The sequence below is a fragment of the Physella acuta genome, unplaced genomic scaffold (genome assembly GCF_028476545.2).
Source record: "Physella acuta isolate Inbredline_101_S28 unplaced genomic scaffold, ASM2847654v3 ptg001888l, whole genome shotgun sequence".
Classification (NCBI taxonomy): domain Eukaryota; kingdom Metazoa; phylum Mollusca; class Gastropoda; family Physidae; genus Physella; species Physella acuta.
This window is the reverse complement of record NW_026733393.1, coordinates 21,258-42,514: the sequence shown is the minus strand read 5'-3', so window position 1 is coordinate 42,514 and position 21,257 is coordinate 21,258.

Genomic DNA, 21,257 nt, shown 5'->3' with positions numbered 1-21,257 from the left:
ATCATTTATCCTGCAGTTCCCAACAAATGGAAGTTGAAGTCTCCGGTGCGCGCCAGGCCCCCTTTTTGTCGGCCTGGCTTAAACGGAAGTTTGGTATTCTAGTCAGCTTTCGTTGCAAGCACGGCTAAGAAATGTAGAAAAAATACAAGGGAGGTAATTCTAGGGATTAACCTTTTTCGAAATCAAACTATACTTATGAGAGTGATACTGAGACTACTGCTAATTTGTTTTAAATTAGACTTATATTACTCTTATAACACAATACAGTATATCATTTTTTTAAGATACTTGCTTTCACTGATGGAAAATGATAATACTTTTAACATAAACAGTAACAAATTATAAATTATTTTCTTTTATATTTTATGCTGTCGATATTTGTTAATAATTTCGTCTTTGCTGTTTTTGATTAGCTAAGTTGCATATTTAATATTTTTCCTGAAAAGTTTTAATACAATTGTTTAAAAGAGGTCTACTACCGCCTTAAGGCAAGTGTCTTTCTAGAAGATCTCATAACAACTGGTTTGTTCAGATGGCAAACTTAAGGCTTAATCTACACCAGGGGTTCCCAACCCCGTGCCCGCGGGCGCCATGGCGCCCGCCGAACGATTCGTATGTGCCCGCCTCTTACTATTCGACAGAGACAGAATTTTTTTCATAAACATTATTGAAAGGTTGAAGGGGATGGAAATCGAAAGTTTGAGGGAGTGGGGTGCAAATCGAAAGTTTTGTCCCCGGGTGACGGGAAGGGTCGCTACGCCTCTGGAAGGAGTTTGTCGATTTAAAATAGGTGGTGCCCGCCACCCTACCGATATTTTAGAATGTGCTCTAGCGTAAAAAAAAAGGTTGGGAACCCCTGATCTACACAATAAGGACGGTAGCACACAAAACTCTGTTGCCGTGGATAGAGACATTTTTGCATATCATTTATTGTTCAAATCTCTCCAACTTGTACACGAGCAGTGTAATGACATACAAGATTAGTGGAAGCAGAAAAAGTTCAGGGTATATCCAGCAGTACTGCAATCAAAGTGCCAAGTATAAGTAACTTAGAGGATGATGATGTTGATGAAGATGTTGGGAGTGATAATAAAGAGAACCTAGAATTACCTCCAGAGAAGAGAAAAAAAAGCTATAAATAGCATAATACTAGCCCACTAATTGTAATTAAAACTACTATAGTTCAGTTTTTAAAAAATTAACACTGGTATTAATTTTTTTGAAATATTATTTTCACAATTTCAAAAGTATTTGGAAACCCAGTTCGGAAATAAAATCTGATTGATAACAAGTTGATAAAAATTAGAAAGAAGTGTTTCGTTATCTATATTTCCTTTGATGTTATTTATTGTTCGGAATTATTTATTTTTAATGTTTAACATCGGATTTCAATGTTTATTTGCCTACAATAAAGCCCTCGACTCACCCTCCCAACACAAACAGATGTGTTACTGTCGTCGCGTGTTAAAGTTTACAATACCCCCAGCTCGTTAACACGCGTGTTCGGTGAACACCGCTCACCCACGTTTGTTTACGTGTGCCCGTTTGTTTGTTGACGGTCACGTGAGGGGGGAAACATTGCGCGCGAGTCGACGTAGGGGGGTGAGTATCGCGTACTGGAGGGAAAAACGCATACGGGGACAAGCGAACGTAAGCGAAAGCAGGTAGTTCGCGCTACTAAACAATAGCACGGGAAGTCTTGGGTTAAGATGAGGAGGAGGGGGGGGTCGGGATTTACCGATGGTGGTGTTATGATTTATTTTTTTTACTTTTTGCAAACGAGTTATCGTCCTTGCTAGATAAAGGAGTTGCGTCTTGTAATTTGGACCAGATTATATGAAGTGAGTGATGTGGATTTGGAACAGTAGGTATTAGCTGTATTGGTGGTGGGCTTTGTGGAATGTACTGATGTATAATTTGGTAGACATACTGTTGAGTAGTTCGTGGTATATTTAGTATAGCGTGATTTGCGAATAGGGATGTGTAAATTGTTGTTACGTGTGATTTTATGAGCAGGTTATGTTTGTGGATTGTTGATTGTGTTTGGGTTGTATGTTTAGCGTTTGCATAAGTGGGGGGAAGGGGGGGGGGGGGGGTTGTGTTTACTTGACTGCGTGCGGGCTTTAAATATGATTAGCTTGTGTATAAGTTATACTGTGTGTGAGGGCGCCGAGTAAGTTTAGCTTGTGTATAACTTATACTATGTGGGCGGTGTGTAATTTTATTTTACCGTGTCGTATAGCATTACGAGGTAGGTGGGCATGAACGGCTGGTTTCAATACAACACAAATGGTACCAGAGACGAGAGTTTGTTTAGTCATTCCTTTTCCTATTCCTACGCTCATTCAAAAGACACCAGCCTTTGCCAAAACTTCCGCACTACACCATCACACAATGCATATTTTTTATTTATTTTTTTCATACATAACGAGTAACTTCCGAATTGGTTTCTCAAAAAAAAAAAAAGAACGATAATTTTTTTTTCGTGAAAGGTAAGAAAACAACAGAATAGGAAAAGAAAACGTCGAATGTTCTGGAAAAAGGTTCCGTGGCTCGTGCTTGTGACTGGAGAGCTATGCTTATATCAAGAGCGGCATCGGTGTTGGATTATCTTCAGGTGGTTCCCATTCCGGAAGTGAGTTGGGGAGGCGTCGTGGACATCCACGAGACAGCATTTCAAGTTGTTTTGAATGAAAACGAAACGCGCGGATGTTGAAATTAACGTGGCGTGCGACCAGTGTCCTGAGAGGGGTGGGAGAGGGAGAGAGTCGGGAGAGAGGGAGATGGAGAGAGAGGGGGGGGGGCGAAATAGTCGGGATAGGGGAGGTAGGAGGAGATAGTAGGGAGAGAGGGAGAGAGTCGGGATAGGGAGAAAGAGAGAAAGGGGGTAAATAGGAGAGACAGAGAGAGATGGAGAGAGGCAAAGAATCGAGAGAGAGACAAAGTGTCGTGATGTAGGAGACAGTGAGAGATGGGTAGATAGTCGGGAGAGAGGCAGAGAATCGGGATTGGGAGACAGGGAGAGAGGGGGAGAGGCAGTGAACCGAGAGAGAAGGAGGAGAGTCAGGATATGGGAAACTAAGAAAGGGGGGGTAGTCAGGATAGGGGATTCAGAGAGAGAGAGATAGAGTCGAGAGAGGAGGCAGAGAACCGAGAGAGATTATAATGCGAGCCCATTCAGTATACCTAACGATGGATATAGAGAAATAAAGAGAAGAAAATAGACAGGGAAAGAGGAGTGGGTGAGGTAGAAAATACATCAACATGCAAAGTGAGTGCATTCGTTCGCCACACGTGCGCTAAGCATCTGACAGAGCTCGCGAGCAAATGGTGATTTGAACACTTAGACATGTTTGCTCTCTCTGCCCAATGGCTTAGCTCGTGGGCCGTTTGGTGGTGGGATGAGGGGGGTCGTGTTTTTTTGTTGCGTTTATCGTTGGAAAGAATGGCTTCAAAAACACGTTAAAAATATTTTGTAATGTCTGTAAACGCGGTGGTTTAGAAGTTGAATCGATAATGATCCTTCTTAAAACGAACGTTAACAAGTCTTAAAAAATGTGAGTTTGGTTCTATTAGATCTTCGTAGAAATGCTGCTACGATCACCCGGATTCGAACCCAGATGCATCAGTTGTTTTACCATTTTAGTTTTATCATACAGGTTCTGCTATATCAGCAGATTTTGCTCTTATTGGTTTCTTCTCTCTCTCTCTCTCTCTCTCTCTCTCTCTCTCTCTCTCTCTCTATATATATATATATATATATATATATATATATATATATATATATATATATATTTTTTTTTTTTTTTTTTTTTTTTTTTTTTTTTTAGATGTGTGCGTTTCGTCTTATTTTTCCTTTGTTTCATTTATTTTGTCTTTAAGCCTTCTCCAAGTACATTTGTTTCGTTAACTTTGCCATTTTCGTCTGTTAATCAAAATTTTTCACATTGAGAGGTCAAAAGAGGTTAAAACAGAATTTTAAATTCCGGAATCTAAACTATCTCAACTATTGTTTAAAAAAAAACCAAATGTAAACTCCCTCAAGCAAAAGCTAAGGTCAAACATATTTTAATAGCCTGTTTAATACGCAAACGACTTTTGGTGAAATGTATAGCGGTGAATGTGGGTCTATAGCCCCGGGGCGGGGATCGAAATGGCTTGTTGAACTACGGAACCTGGGGTATTGACAGCTGGCCGTGACATCTGTCTAGATGTCATCTGTCTAGATGAAATGTGTCCTGATCAGTCAATGTGCTGGGTTTTCCACATTTTATTAACGTTTTAATGTTGTTGTTTTTTTCTTAGAACAAGTTATAACCAGCCAACATTAAGAATTAGACATAAAAAAGGAAGATCGGAAACATGATTGTAAATAAACTGTGGTTGGGATTTAACTTGTATCGGTAAAAAAAATAATTGTTGAGCCGACTCAATTTTAATTGATTCCTGGCAAATTAGGTAAAGGGTAGAAGACGTTGTTATGTTCAGAGATCAACAAATACATTTTTTTTTCGTATCAATTCCTACCTAAAGAAAACGTTTTTTTTTTTTTTTTAATTTAAACCTCAAACATTATAAATATACTTTATTATATCAACACCCTTGCAAGACAAATTCAAAGAAACAGTAATTCAGATGACACTAATCCACACCTCGGTTGAATCTGAACACACAACTTCACATCAATATAGATTCGCCTTGTGCCAACAAGATTAAAACTACCTTCAATCGATGTGACCAATCTGTTTCCTAGCACAGGTTTCTGTCGATTGTGTAGGGGGGGGGGGGGGGCATCGCTCCTAGACTCGTGAAGACGTGGCAACGAGAATAGCAATTAGAGAATATTTAACTCAAAATATATAGTTGCAAACTCATTAATTTTTTTTTTAAAATTCAACTCATTTTCTATCTCTTAAAGAGAAGGCACAAATAATAATTTATTATAAATGACATCTTACTGTTGAGATTGTCACAACCAAATAGATTTATAAACCCCCATATTAACAAATCAAACTCGCCCCCCCCCCCCTCAGCAACATCGATTTGGTATAATTATACAATTATTTTAAAAAATAAAGTATCAATCCTGACCATCACTCCTTTTAAAAACTTGCGTATCTGTCAATTATTTATTCAATAAACAACTTCTCAAATCGATCTCCCCTAAATTTGTTTTTAAAGATGGTCTCCTATGTAGCTAATTTACCAACGACCGGGAATCCCCAATGCTTTTTTGTGACGTATTTCCATCCATAATCGGAGATTCCCTATCCACTATAAATATATCTGTTTATATTGAACTTAGTTCTATTTACTTTGCTTCTTTTCTTCTCGGAATAAAAGAGTCGACGGTGTCTGTACAAAAACACATCTACTTCACAAGTTTTTTTAAAGATAAGACGATTCTTTTAGGGTCACGCCAGTAGTACTTCCGTGACCCTAAGGTCACTTGTTTTATTATGATTATTTTTCACTGAATAACAGAACTATTGAGTGTAAGAAACCGACAACCTTTAAACAAATAAACAGAGATATTGTTCTGTGTTTTTTTGTTAAAGAAAGACAAACACGAATAGGTCAAAGTTCAAATAAGGGTGGAGGATCAGTAGAGATATGAATCATAGAGCGATAGTACCTTGATCGGGGTACTGAGTACAGGTGGGTACTGAGTGCACCTGCCTTGAGTGGTGTACCTGTCTTAACCCCGACCCTGTACCGCAGGTTAGCGACACGTGTTGTGACATCGATATAGGTAGATTACAAATCTCACAGGTGTGTGTGTATGTGGGGGGAGGGGGGTATAAGGGACAGTCCGCACCAACTAACCTTATCTGAGGGAATGACAAGGTTGAAGAAGGGACTGGGAATATATATATATATATATATATATATATATATATATATATATATATATATATATATATATATATATATATATATATATACATATTTTTAATTAAGATCAAAGTGATGAAATTACTTTTGAATTCTAGCTTCGATATAAAGAATTTTTTTAAAAAAAATGAAAAATTTTAACTTTAAGAAATAAAATAAACAATGTTTTGACAATTAATCTTCCTAAAAAAATGAAAATTTGACTATAAAAATCATTTTTGTATAAAAATAAAATTCACGATATAGCTCAAAGTACGTCATAAAGTGATATTTGTCCATGAGTGTGTGTGTGTGGGGGGGGGGGGGGGGGCTAGAACACGCATGCGCAGTACCATCTGGGCTGGCATTGAAGATACCACCTCAGAAGTTTTGTTGTCTGCTATAGTTTATAACCAGAACAAAAAGAACCATACAATCAACTGCATTTTTTTCTTATAGAAGAATTCCGTCGCCTGTCTTGGATAAGTTAATTCATTAATTCCATCGTGACAAATATCGTCATAATTCTTTTAAGTCACTGCGCTATTTTTAGAAGCATTGTGAAATCAATATACGTGGTTGGTTTTTTTTTTTTATCAAGTACAATACAGATGAAAGCCATGTTTGATCAAAACGTCATTGATAACTCGTGCCAATTACATCACAGGCCACAGGTGTTCGACCTGAAATCAATCCCATGGGGGGGTGGGGGGGGGGGTGTACACTGATGACGTCATATAACTATAGCAGGAGACGAGTCATATAACTATGAGAGGAGACGAGTCATATAACTATGTAAGGAGACGAGTCATATAACTATAGCAGGAGACGAGTCATATAACTATAGCAGGAGACGAGTCATATAACTATAGCAGGAGACGAGTCATATAACTATAGCAGGAGACGAGTCATATAACTATAGCAGGAGACGAGTCATATAACTATAGCAGGAGACGAGTCATTTAACTATAGGAGGAGACGAGTCATATAACTATGTGAGGAGACGAGTCATATAACTATAGCAGGAGACGAGTCATATAACTATAGCAGGAGACGAGTCATATAACTATAGCAGGAGACGAGTCATATAACTATAGCAGGAGACGAGTCATATAACTATAGCAGGAGACGAGTCATTTAACTATGGGAGGAGACGAGTCATATAACTATGTGAGGAGACGAGTCATATAACTATAGCAGGAGACGAGTCATATAACTATAGCAGGAGACGAGTCATATAACTATAGCAGGAGACGAGTCATATAACTATAGCAGGAGACGAGTCATATAACTATAGCAGGAGACGAGTCATATAACTATAGCAGGAGACGAGTCATATAACTATAGCAGGAGACGAGTCATATAACTATAGCAGGAGACAAGTCATATAACTATAGCAGGAGACGAGTCATATAACTATAGCAGGAGACGAGTCTTTTAACTATGGGAGGAGACGAGTCATATAACTATAGCAGGAGACGAGTCATATAACTATGAGAGGAGACGAGTCATATAACTATGAGAGGAGACGAGTCATATAACTATAGGAGGAGACGAGTCATATAACTATGAGAGGAGACGAGTCATATAACTATGAGAGGAGACGAGTCATATAACTATGAGAGGAGACGAGTCATTTCACTATAGCAGGAGACGAGTCATATAACTATGGGTGGAGACGAGTCATATAACTATGGGAGGAGACGAGTCATATAACTATAGGAGGAGACGAGTCATATAACTATGGGAGGAGACGAGTCATATATAACTATGAGAGGAGACGAGTCATATATAACTATGAGAGGAGACGAGTCATATAACTATGGGAGAGGGGAGAGCCATGACGTGTGTTACAATTCTGATACGTTAAGCAGTTACAGGAGTGTTGAGTTATATGGCGTTGTATACAGTTTTTTTAAATTATTTTTCTTTTAATAAATACAATGAAACAGGTGTAAAATTTGTGTGCGGCCGCGCATTGTAGAAAGGCACATTTCACATAACATTGTTATGCGGCCGCGCATTAGAGAAAGGCACATTTCACACAACATTTGTATGCGGCCGCGCAAAACATAAATGAACAGCTCACATATTGTTTTGTGCGGCCGCGCAACATAGTAATAAACATTCCACATACCACGACATAAAAACACACTCCCCAAGAAAACTAACACGAGCAAAATTTTCTTAACGACTTCCACCCCTCATTAAATCAACTGTAATCTCCTGGTATTTTTATTGTATGTCGTCACGATACAAGGCTACGTCATTCGTCATATCTAAGGCATACATAATCTTGTCACCTCGGCGTATGTCAAGTTCACATAATCTTGTCACTTGGCCGTATTTTGACATACGGCGAATCCGTTTGTGAAAGGTGTTGAATTTTGGCAGTAAACTTCTCGGGGACAGGTCCGTGGTATAGATCTTACACTAGGTGAAGTATGTGAAGGGGGGGGGGGGAGGATCTGAAGTTCTGTGATTTACTTGAAACACATAGGTCGTTGACCCACAGGTGGTTTGCCTCCGTCCAAGACAATGTGATACTTAGTAAAGTAGTTAAGTACCGTTTAGAACCTAACGGTCCATAGGGGTAGGTGAAGTAGAGTTTATCTGTGTTCCGGTGAACTTTATATTTAAAGGAGCCGTGTGGTCAGCACTATACTATGCCCAGCCGCCTGTACTTTCCCTAACGTGAATCAGGTACCCATCAGAGCTGGGTAGTCTCATGGACGTTCTATTGACACGAACCCGGGATTTGAATTCGAGACTTTCAGGTCAGCAGTCGTATGCTCTACAATTCAACAACGCCGCCCATCATTGTTGGACTGAGCGGAGCAATATTCACATGACTTTTCATGTCTCTTGGTACATTGCTATAACAAAACGTATACTTTTTCAATACATTTTACTATATAATTTCTACACTTTTAAAGCATAACTCATTTTGACATTTAATTATATTTACACTTTCGAAACTGACGGTCCATGGGGCAGGTGAAGTAGAGTTCAACTTTTTCTGTGACCTCATTATTTGAAGAGATATTGTGGTCAGCACTACGCTCATCCGCCTTTACTTTCCCTAACGTGAGTCAGGTACTCATCAGAACTCTTGATTCAAACTCTATACTTTCATGTTAGAAATCATGCAATTTCATTACAGAATAGAATTTGTTCTTCAATATTATTCAGCATATTTATTTGTTTCGTTTATACAATATATTATTCTTGAAGTATTGTCGTGTGTAAAACAACAATTTATTCTAAATAAACTTTCATTTTGTCTTGTTTATTACGTTGTATCACTTCGTCCCCAATAACGATGGGCGTATTAGCTAGTACAACAATAATCCTAATGACATGGATTAGATATCAAGTCCGTTTTCAAAAAAAAAAAAAAAAAAAAAAAAAAAAAAGGATGAAGTTTCTTTGTAAGGGGTCAGACAAATATTTACTGAAAGGCGAATACTTCAATTTCTTGTATTGATGTTATCTTTTGGTCCGTCCGGGTGCTAAAGGTCAAAGGTCGTGTTAAATTTGATTACACGAAGCACCGGTGGCCCTAGGGTTGAGGTGTTTGAGGGAGGGGGGGTGTATTTTTATTTGTTTTTCTACTGCTGGTTTTTTACTGGTAGTGTTGGCAAGTTGATGCTAAAAATAGAAATTTGGATGGGATACTTAACAATGAAGACGATGTTGAAATATCAAAAGACTTGATAGAAAATAAAACACTTGAACTTATGATAACTAAAAAAAAAAGCTGTTTTTGTTTTTGATGTATATACAATTGTAAAAATTTGATTTAAAAAAAAATATTACAAAGAAATAATAAAGACGCAGCTTTATTGAAAGAGAAGTGTTTTTTTTTTAAACAAGAGCTATAAATTTGATATCCTCTTTGAATATAACCGTAGCAATCTTTTGTGGCAAATTCTCCACCCTCACCCCTCCATAACCTCACTCGTCCTCACCCCCACCCCAACCACCCCTCATCGTTTTACAACCATGCCAAAGTTCGCACTTATAAAATATCTTTAAACTGTACTTTACTTTTATTAACTAAAATAACCTTTTTTTTTAACTGTTTGACCTCTCAACATCTCACTTCCCTACGACGCCTCCTAATCTCATACAAAATTTCGAAATGTACATTTCCTAAGTCCGCGATCAAATAAAATAATCTCTAACGGCATATTTTTCATTTCTTAGATGATCTAGATATCCCGAATTTGAGCCCCCGTTTCAACGACGTTTTTTTCTTTCTATTCTACCTGTGTCTAAATTTAGCAATACAAATCAAGCAAGGCGACGAAGTTGATTGGTTGAAAGGGCTGGTATGCACAATAGCTAGAGGACGGTTCTTTCTGTAATTTTTATCACATCGTAAATTTGAAATTGTTCGGGCTGAGAGAAAAGCTTTAAGCGTAAGACCATTTAAGTCTTTTTTAATTGAGTCCCTTTGTTGTGAGTGGGATTTTTTTTACATTATTTTTTGCAGTGTAAAAATGGGATTCGCTACACAAAGGGACGATTGCTTATCGTGTTTATTTTTTTAAAAAGAAACTTATACTAGAATGGGTTGAATCGATATCGTGTGTGTATTGTTTAGACTCGTGACACAGTACACAGAACACCTGTGACACACCTGTATCACCTACACACCTGTTACCTTATATACTACGCAGGTGACACCTTTGTTAATTATTTGACAACACCCAGAATTCACCTCAGTTTTACAGAGCGCATGACACTTATGCGCAATGCATGTAACACCTATAAATAGCTCTCTGGTGACACCTTTACCTACCACACATGACACCTTTAGCAAACACCTTCTAAAAACCCTTACTACTTCGGCAATAACCAAATATCTGAATTTCTTGTATTTCAAGACAAGTGACACCCTTAATTCCTACAAAAGTGACACCCTTAGTTCCCAAAAGGTGACACCCTTAATTCCTACAAAAATGACACCCTTAGTTCCCAAAAGGTGACACCCTTAACTTCTAAAAGGTGACACCCGTATTTCCCACAGCGGAAACCACCAAACACTATATTACACAATGAATGGTAGACACAATGTTAACTTTATAACACACAAATGTATAATGTACACATTTATATCACAAATTTAGAACATACACACATTTATAACATAAATTTATAACACACACATTTATAGCACACACATTGATAACACATACATTGATAACAGGCACAACTTAAAAGACAGTTTTTGTCCTGTCATGTCCAAATTAATCCTACATAATCCATCCACCACGTCCTCACCCCCTCATACCCGTACTTTAACAGAGCACTACCCCCCACCCCACCCCTCCCACTCATTACTCGACCTCAGCTCTAATTAATTTAATTAATGAACACACGGCATCTTAATTAAAATGTTGTGGAATGAGGAAGATGAAAGTCTAGCCCTGGCTAAGACTAAACTAGCTCCGGATTCTTTACGACGCTCAAGGGTTAGAGTTTTATATAACAACTTCACCAAATTCCTTTGGTCAAAAGAATACCCCGGGTCTTTCATCAAACACTGAATGTGGTGTTAAACAAGGTAGAGAGAGGGATGTCTTGTGTTCTTCTTCTTCTTCGTTTTTAATTGTAAGCGGATTTCCTTCAACACAATTAAGTATTACATATCAACTTGTTATGCGCCATATAACCCGATGAATCTGAATTCAGTCTGTCAGTCTTTATGGATTTGCTTCCATAGCCTTTGTCCAACCAAGAACAAACTACAAGGCAGAAGTTGTTAAATTTTAGAAGTTTTATTTCCTAGATGGGTTGCTGTCTCCAGCTAACAAGACTTATCTGCCCGGTAATCAGAACTCGGGATTTTTAGAGTTAGCGACCATTCGCTCTACTACTCGACCACGGCGCCTCCACCTTGTGTGCTAAAACCACATACGTCAACTCTACATCAACATACTATTCTAAAGAAGATGTTAGGTCAAACATCATACATAGTATCCATGGCATCATAAGTCAAAACATTATACATATTATACATAGTACCAGAAGTCAAAACATCATACATATTACCCATAGTACCACAAGTTATCTTACATTTTTGTTTCTATTCTACTTGCTTCTTCTCTTAAAATTCTCTATTTTCGTCTTAAACTTTGTACTCAATTAAAAGACGTGTTTGTAAAAGCCCAAAGCTAAAAGAAACAGGCGTTAATTTAGTGTAGAATACGGATATAGGTAGAACGGGCAAATGTAATTAGCGCATGGGTGAGTTAATTTGTTTGTGCATAATCCAATTAGGTTTAAAAGAGAACGTAATTGAGTTTGCTGTCCATTTTGGCTACAAGGTTTGTGAGGTAAGAAGATTGGGGAATTTGATGAGAGGCGTGTATGTTCGGTAGTGTATGTATGGTGTTACGGTCAGCTGTTCATACATGTTTGGGTAGTGGGAGCATGGTGTTATATTAGGTAATGGGTGTATGGTGATATATTAGGTAATGGGTGTATGGTGATATATTAGGTAATGGATGTATGGTGTTGTATTAGGTAATCGGTGTATAGTGTTATATTAGGTAATGGGTGTGTGGTCTTTGATATTGTAGCAGTAGGTCTTTAATATTGCAGTAGTAGGTGTTTGAGATTGTGTAATTATTTCTTTGAGATTGTTGCAGTAGGTCTTTGAGATTGTTGCTGTAGGTCTTTGAGATTGTTGCTGTAGGTCTTTGAGATTGTCGCAGTAGGTCTTTGAGGTTGTTCTAGTAGGTCTTTGAGATTGTTGCTGTAGGTCTTTGAGGTTGTCGCAGTAGGTCTTTGAGGTTGTCGCAGTAGGTCTTTAATATTGTAGCAGTAGGTCTTTAATATTGTAGCAGTAGGTCTTTAATATTGTAGCAGTAGGTCTTTGATATTGTAGCAGTAGGTCTTTAATATTGTAGCAGTAGGTCTTTAATATTGTAGCAGTAGGTCTTTAATATTGTAGCAGTAGGTCTTTGATATTGTAGCAGTAGGTCTGTGAGATTGTTGTAGTAAGTCTTTGATATTGTATATAAGATTACAGCTGCAAGAACTATTGTACGTTAACACATTACACCAAACATAGTGGTATATTTTTGAAAACAGATGCTGTTGTATTGGGCTGGTGTTTATTTTATATTATTTCATCTCTAGTGATTTTTCAATATTTATGTGAACTTTGGATCAAAGAGGTTATGTTTTTGTTTCCATACCTGCGAGGAAACAATCAAGGTCAAGGTCAGTCTAACCCAAAATCCAGCTGGAGGTCACCGGAATTCGACGCTGTGTACACAACACGTACTCATCCGGAAAAAATAATACGCACGCGTGCTCTGATGCCAATCCGCACAACAACGGATTTCGACCCGGCTTCCGGCTGAACGGGAATTCCCCCTCCACCCGGCATCGAACCAGTTCAAAGATTCCTTTAATCCCCTCGTCCACACCTGCATGTCGTCACAGTGCCTCGGATTGTTTTCTCCCCTCGCTGTAACAACTTTTTCCGGAAATAGCTGACGCGATTCCCCCCCCCCCCCCATCCCTTGTTACCGGGTATATATTTTATGTAACAATATTTCTATAGTATATCCCTCTATCAACAAGGGGTAGCGGGTATAAAGAGCGACAACTCTCGCGAACCTCACGCACTGAGCTTCATGAGACGCATGTGACGAATCCGTCTGCTGCCAACTAGGAACTCACAGACATTTGTGTCGATTCCAGAAAGATACCTACCCGAGGATGGGGGTCTTGTTTTTGGGATGTGGTAGGAATAATAAGCTGGGGTCAACCTGCCACCTGGAAAACACCTGTTCTAAAAATAGGTTTTTGTTACAATAGTGTTGATCTATTGTTCCCGAGGTAGAAGAATGCTTTCATTTAGCGTACAATGCGGGGGTTCAAAGATCGCTTCAAGAGATATGATATTTTCTCTGTGCGTTACTGTATCGAATAGATTTTACACCAAATGTTACTTTACAGTAGGCCCTATTTCATTTGTTTACTATTAATATCAAATTATCAAATTTTCAAATAAACGATAACAAGCATCATTGCTAAGCCATTGTTGGGAGAAAATTAAATTCCTATAGTGCCTTGTTGGTATTAGGTTGTTTTTTTTTTGTTTTATAAAGACATTCTTTTTAATTGAGGTCAAATGTTAATTATGATTCTTAAATTTAATTCATTTATAAAAATATTTCATTTTAAAATACATGCATGTAGATCTATATGCTGCGTATTTTCAATATGGATTTCCCTTGCTCGTATCCTAAAAAGTAATCCCTAATTATCCTTCATTCTTTATAATAACATAACTTCTGTCAGACGAATTGTCAGCCGCTCCTTACAAAGAGCTTCACTTTTAAGAGCCACAAAATAGTCATGGGAAAAAAAGTCCTACGAAATTCTGCATTATCTTTAAACCACCTGCCCAAGTTTTTGACACAACTTTCAGATCAACCAATAACCCACAGCGTCCTACTAACTAAAAATCACCTTTTTTTAGCGACTATTTTTAATGACTATTTTTTAATGACCAACCATCGCCCCCTCGCTACCACCGTGTCTAAAAATAAACCCGACCCTAATTGAATCCTTCGATTAGCATAATCTCCCCTTACATGTAAATTCCCAGCGTCAAATCGCCGTGGCAGAAAGACGCAACATCAACAGTCCTCCCCCTTTAAAATGTCATCAATGTTTGTGTAGCTCTTCAGTTCCGCTTGCCGCCATCTTTAAACCACCGCGCTTGCTTTCAGCAAACCCCGCCTGGAATTTGGTAGCGAGTTTCTAGAAGCTTCGGCGTCCGCCTTTACATCGGTACGTCTTTGATAGACTGTCCCCCCGCGCCATCTTTTTGTAACATCGTTTTGTTAAAATAAATTTCAAGCGCGTTCAAATCGCAGGAAAATGTTTTAAGTAAATATCAGGCGCGTTCAAAATAAACTGAAAATGTTTTTATATAAACTTTACTCACGTTGAAAATAAACTAATTTTTGTTTATATAAATGAATATTATTGGAAAGATCTCTTCGGAAATAGCTTTTTTGCATATAAAGTTATGCCACATACGTACATAACTACTAACGTTCCATCTATAGAGAAAAAGCTAGTGAGCAACGAGTATTTTGTGAACAAAATGACTGCTCGGTAGTTTCAAAACTACTGCGCAACTGCGCAGCTTAGAGATAACATTAACAACTACTGTCTTCCAACTACACATACAGACGGAAAGCTGCTAAAAAAATAAAAGCCCATAATAGAAGAATCACATAAGGAATTTATAAAGCTATATTGTATATGCCACATTTATTTATTCCAAATGATTTTTATAACAACGGTTAGGGCGAGGGTTTTTACAATTGCAGAGAGAGATTTCGATAAAATTCAGATGATTTTAAAAATCGTAATGTATACGGGTCCAAAAAGACACTGAGCTTACTCAGTTGTAACTGCGTACCTGGAATCAATGTTAAAAGAAGAAAAAATGTAGTATTTTATAGCAAAATTAACATCATTTTATATAAATAATCCGACTTCAACTTCTTAAAAAGACACTGGTAGACTATTAAGATCTGTTTGAGTGTTCACAATAACTTCCGTGTGGATATACTTTACTATAACTTTTACTGTTGCAGTTACCTCAAAGAAGAAACAATGAAATACCAGTTGTGTTTTATTCATATTTTTTTATTATCTGCAACCTGACGAAGTCTGAATGTAAAATCGTCTTTTAATTTTTTTTTCATTGTTTTTATAACACTTTTTTTTTTGCTTTTTCGTTATTTACGATTTCTTGCAGATATAAACCTTTTTTTTTTGTTTTTCTTTTTTTTTTTTTTTTTTTTTTTTTTCTTTTTTTTTTTTTGTTAATGACTTCTTACAGATATATTTTATCTATAAGTAATAAGGTATAAAATTGTTTGGGTTTTTTTTTTAAATATAGTATCGACACAAAGAGGTAGGGATGTTTGCTCATTGGTAGGGTGTGTGGGGGGGGGGGGGGGTGGCCCCAGGGGTGTAAGGGTGTGTGGCATGACAGGGTGGGGCAGACAACAAGTGTCAGGGTGACGTGTCTAGACGGTGTCAACATGATCTGTCTAGACAGCAGGCCCGTCTTTGTTGATTTACATATGGCCAGACGACAACAAAGGTTCTAAAACTGTGTTCCATTGTACCCTTCTTTGATTTACATAGGGCCCGACAACAAAGGTTCTAAAACTGTGTCCCGGTGTACCCTTCTTTGATTTACACAGGGCCAGACGACAACAAAGGTTCTCAAAATGTGTCCCGGTGTACCCTTCATTGATTTACATAGGGCCAGACAACAAAGGTTCTAAAACTGTGTCCCAGTGTACCCTTCTTTGTTGATTTACATAGGGTTAGAGAACAACAAAGGTTCTCAAAATTTACCCCATTGAACCCTTCATTGATTTACATAGGGCCAGACAACAACAAAAGTTCTCAAAGTGTATCCCAGTGTACCCTACATTGATTTACATAGGGTTAAAGGACAAGAAAGGTTCTCAAAATGTATCCTACTGTACAGATGATTTTTTTTGCATAGGGCTAGACAACAAAAATGTTCTCAAATTATATCTGATTAATCTTTGTTGGTTTACTCGGGGAATAGACAAAAACCAAAGATTCCAAAGAATACTTCCGATTTTTATCTTTGGTTGACATAGGCCTAGACAAAAACAAAGGATCTCAAAGATATTAATAGACCTCCTTTTTCATTTTCTATATATAAGTATGAGGTAAAATTCGCTGACCTGTTATCAGCACAATGCCTAGCCGCATGTATATTCCCCAACTCATGTCAGGGACCCATCAGAGCTGGGTGGTCTCAACGACACTTAACCTGGGATTCGAACTGAAGACTTTCTGGTTAGCAGTTGTATGCACTATCATCCGACCACGCCGTCCCACAACATGACAGTGAATAAAGTATCAATGATTCTGTCTATCTAGTCAGCCATTCCTAATGAATGGAATCAGAGTTTCTTCCTGGCATCTCTTCGGGGAGTGGAGCCCACCCCCCACCCCCTCGAAGAAAGTCTACCACCCCCCCCCCCCCTTACCCCCGAACGAAATGGAATTTTCATAGAAAATATATACTTTTAACAGTGTCCGCACCCCGGACTTTTTAATCCGCCCCTTCCCCTTCCGAAAATTTCAAGTGCCCCCCCCCCCCCCCCCCCAGATAAAAAGTCTGGAAGAAACGCTGAATGGAATTCATGAACGGAACTCGAGACAAGTTGTGTACAGCCAACCAATTAGTAGCTACACATTCACTGCGGGACAATTAAATACTGCTTATGAGACCTTCTGGCATTTAAAAAAAAACATAATTTTCCAAGCGCGGACGTCACAGAAAACTGGGACAACATGTCGAACATACACACACACACACAACAATTAACTGCATATAAATTGATAGATTTGCATGCCATTACCTGGGTCAACTGCACAAGGTCAAGGTCTCTCAAACCGTTCTGGTACCGAACACAGCCCCATATTCCCCTCACCCCACCCCACCCCTGCAACTATACAGATAACAGTATATCTTTAAGTCAGATGAACAGTACAAAACGGCGTGTACTTAAAAGGATAAGAACCACTGACCCAGACATTGGCAAAATTAATTAATCTTTTATCTCCTGCCTAATTAGAGCCAGATTAGGTAAATAAATATTGATACCACGTGTCACGGAAATTTTTTAATTTTTTTTTCTTTTCACTTCTGTCACTCGTTGGTTAGCCGTACCACAACATAATGTTAGGTTATATCAAGTAAAACTAAAAACAAAATGAAAACTTTAAAAAAATTATGTCTATGACGTATGAAGATCATTCTGGTATTACACTATCCAGCTGCCTTAACTCTTCCCCCCCCCCCTCCACCCCACCCCACCTGCTTAATTCCCTCACTCATTGGGCGCGCGGCATGTGCCCATGTATTCTTTTAAACTTAATTGAAACCTTTTGTTTGTTAAATTGTTTAACGTCACGTTGGCCATTTCTCTTCAGGATTCATCCTCTCCACGAAAGGGTTATTTTTTTTCTTTCTTCTAAGTCATATTTCATCAAGAACTAATGTCGAATATTCTGGTTTATAATACATTGATCTTATGTTTACTACGGTGGTACGGTAAAGCATACGATTACTGTCCCCTAAGTCTCGAGTTCGAATCCCGGGTTCGTGTCAGTAAAACACCCCCTGAGTCCGTCCATCTCTGAAAAAAGGTATCTGACACGTTGGAGAAAGCAAAGACGGCGATTGTAGGAAAAAAAGTCACAGGAAAAAAAAACACAGGAAAAAAAAACACAGAAAAAAAGTCACAGGAAAAAAAGTCACAGGAAAAAAAGTCACAGGAAAAAAAGTCACAGGAAAAAAAGTCACAAATATATATTTGCATGCTTTTGATAATACTTTTATGTATTAAATATTTAGAGAGTGCAAATTAACTTAGGATTAATTAAATGTAATGTAATGTGTGTAGGCTGTATACGCATAGTAATTTTTATAATTAATCTAAAAATATTTATTATGAAGTATGTAGATTGTAATTATTTTAAACTTAAGATTAGTAGCATTTAATATAATGCTCCAAAGTTTACGTTTTTCATCGTGTTTTTTTTTTAATACGAACATTAAATTACCGTGAAATGGTAAGTTCATCTGACTTGCTGCCCTCAACTCATGGCAACAATAGTTATGTTTAGTTCAACCACCTTTACTGCCCACATTTATCACGCTCATTACATAACAAAACTTAGGATCAAAACAGAAAGCCGACAAGGTTCAAAGGCTGTCATTGACGCATAACGTCAACAAAACAAAATATGTTCGGACAATGCCTACTGAGGAGAGGCCGACCAGAGAATAGCCCACGGCAAAACATATGCAAAACACAATGAAGTGCCTAAATTTCTTTTATAATTAACTTTTCTACCGCGTATTTAACTAAATACGTAACAAAAGTTGAGATTGTTGTGTTAATTATCTTAGAGTATTTTTACTTACAATTGTTATAAATCATAATACTTTTAACGTCTATAAATAATTTATGCTATTAAAAAATACAGCCCACAACAATAAACATACAAAATTTTACAATTCTTAACAAATTAATAAAAATATTTATAAAAAGATTTTTGTGACTTTTTTTCTGTGACTTTATTTCTGTGACTTTTTTTCCGATAAAATTTTTCCACTGTGACTTTTTTTCTGTGATTTTTTTTCCTAGCAAAAACTGTGACTTTTTTTCTGTGTTTTTTTTTCCTGTGACTTTTTTTCCGTTTACCAAGACGGCAGGGCCTAATGCTGAGCAGAGGTTCTTTAAGGCACCAAAGCCCCCCCCCCCCCCCGTCCCTCCCCACCGAAGAAAGTCAACACCCCCCCCCCCTGAACGAAACGGAATTTATATGCAGAAGTTGATGAAACATGTGAACTCTACTTCACCTGCACCATGGATTTAGGCTTGAAAATTAGCTTTTTCTTTACTATTTCGTACACAAAATTGCTGCGTTGTTTTTTTTTTTTTTTTTTTTTTTTTTATTGTTTTTTTATGTTGTTGTCATCTGGTAACCCTGGGATACCGTCAATCTCAATCACGTGACTGACACTGGAATGTCTGGTGATATCGATCTCCACTCTCACAGCGCCAATGACGTCCTCCTTGACGTCATTAAAATCCACGTCATTAAAATCCACGTCATTAAAAGTCACGTCATTTAAAAAATCGACCACCTTTTCTAATATTCTATTGTTAATTTCCCAAAGCATAAAATATCCTGGTCTGATTAAGCGATTGCTGTCAGTGAATAGCTATTAAAGTATTCGGCAAGTAATTGTGACCTTTTTTAAGGGGCTGTATAGGTTAGGAATTCTCGCTCACATAAAATGTTAATAGGTTGGGTGTGGGAGGAGGGAGTGTGGGGAGGGGGGGGGGGTATAGCTTAACATGAAACGAACCTACAACTCGACCCTAGTTTAAAAAGGTTTGGAGAATGAATAGTCTGTCGTGATCGTAAACTTAACTCACACCCTAGTGAAAAGGTTGGTTAAAATGTTTTAGGAGATCACATTGTAAATTATAAACCTTGTCAAAAGATGTGGAGAATGTATAGTCTTACCTGATCATAACGTTAACTCAACACTAGTTAAAAGATTTAGAGAATGTATAGTCTTACTTCATAGTTATCTTAACTCGAACACTAATCAAAAGATCTAGAGAATGTACAGCTTTACGGGATAGTAACCTTAACTCGAACACTAGTTAAAAGATTTAGAGAATGTATAGACTTACTTTATAGTAATCTTAACTCGAACACTAGTCAAAAGATCTAGACAATATATAGTCTTACGTAATAGTAACCTTAACTCGAACACTAGTTAAAGGTTTAGAGAATGTATACTCTTACGTCATAATAACCTTAACTCCAATACGTTTGTGGAATTAGAGCCTCACTAAGGCACGAACTTAAACCCAAACCAAACCTATTCCGCGTAGCCTTAACTTAAATCCTCGTTAAAAGATTTAGAGAATGTTTTGCTTCACATGATCATGACCTGAACTCCAATACGTTTGGTGAATTGAAACCTCACTAAGACATGATCTAAATTGTTGGACTAAGAACCTGCATCATAGCATAACCCGAACCTATTCTGTGGCTCATTAAAAAAAAAAAATTAAAAAAATAAAGAAATAAATAAAAAGAAAAGAAAAATTAAAAATTAAAAAATTTAAAAAAAAATTTAAAAAATAAAATAATAATAATAATAAAATAAAAAGTGTCTCAATGAGCGATAGGTGTTGATGTTTTGGTATAAAACATGACTTGCTAATTATATCGATATCATAACGGCTTTGTTGCTATCTGTTTTGATGACTAAAGTATGTTAAAGGAGGTCAAGGGGGGGGGGTAGTAACCCCAAGTCTTTACATAAAAACTTTCAAACGGAGGCGTGTTAGAGAGGGAATATCTTAGAGAGGGATTATCCTACAAAAGGATTATCCTAGAGAGGGAATATCCTAGAGAGGGGTCATCCTAGAGAGGGAATATACTAGAGAGGGAATATCCTAGAGAGGGATTAGGGGTCATCCATTTATGACGTCCACACGCGGGGGGGTCCGAAAAAAACTGACTTTTGTGGACGCATATGGACTTTTATAAGGAAAAAAAAGTGGATTTTTGTGGACGGGGGGGGGGGGGGGTCCAAAATCCAAAAAAATTGTGGACGTCATAAATGGATGACCCCTTATCCTGGAGAGGGAATATCCTAGAGAGGAGATATCCTAGAGATGGAATATCCTAGTTTCATTTACTTTCAGAAATATCCTAAATGAAAAAATACATTCCTTGCATTTATAGTC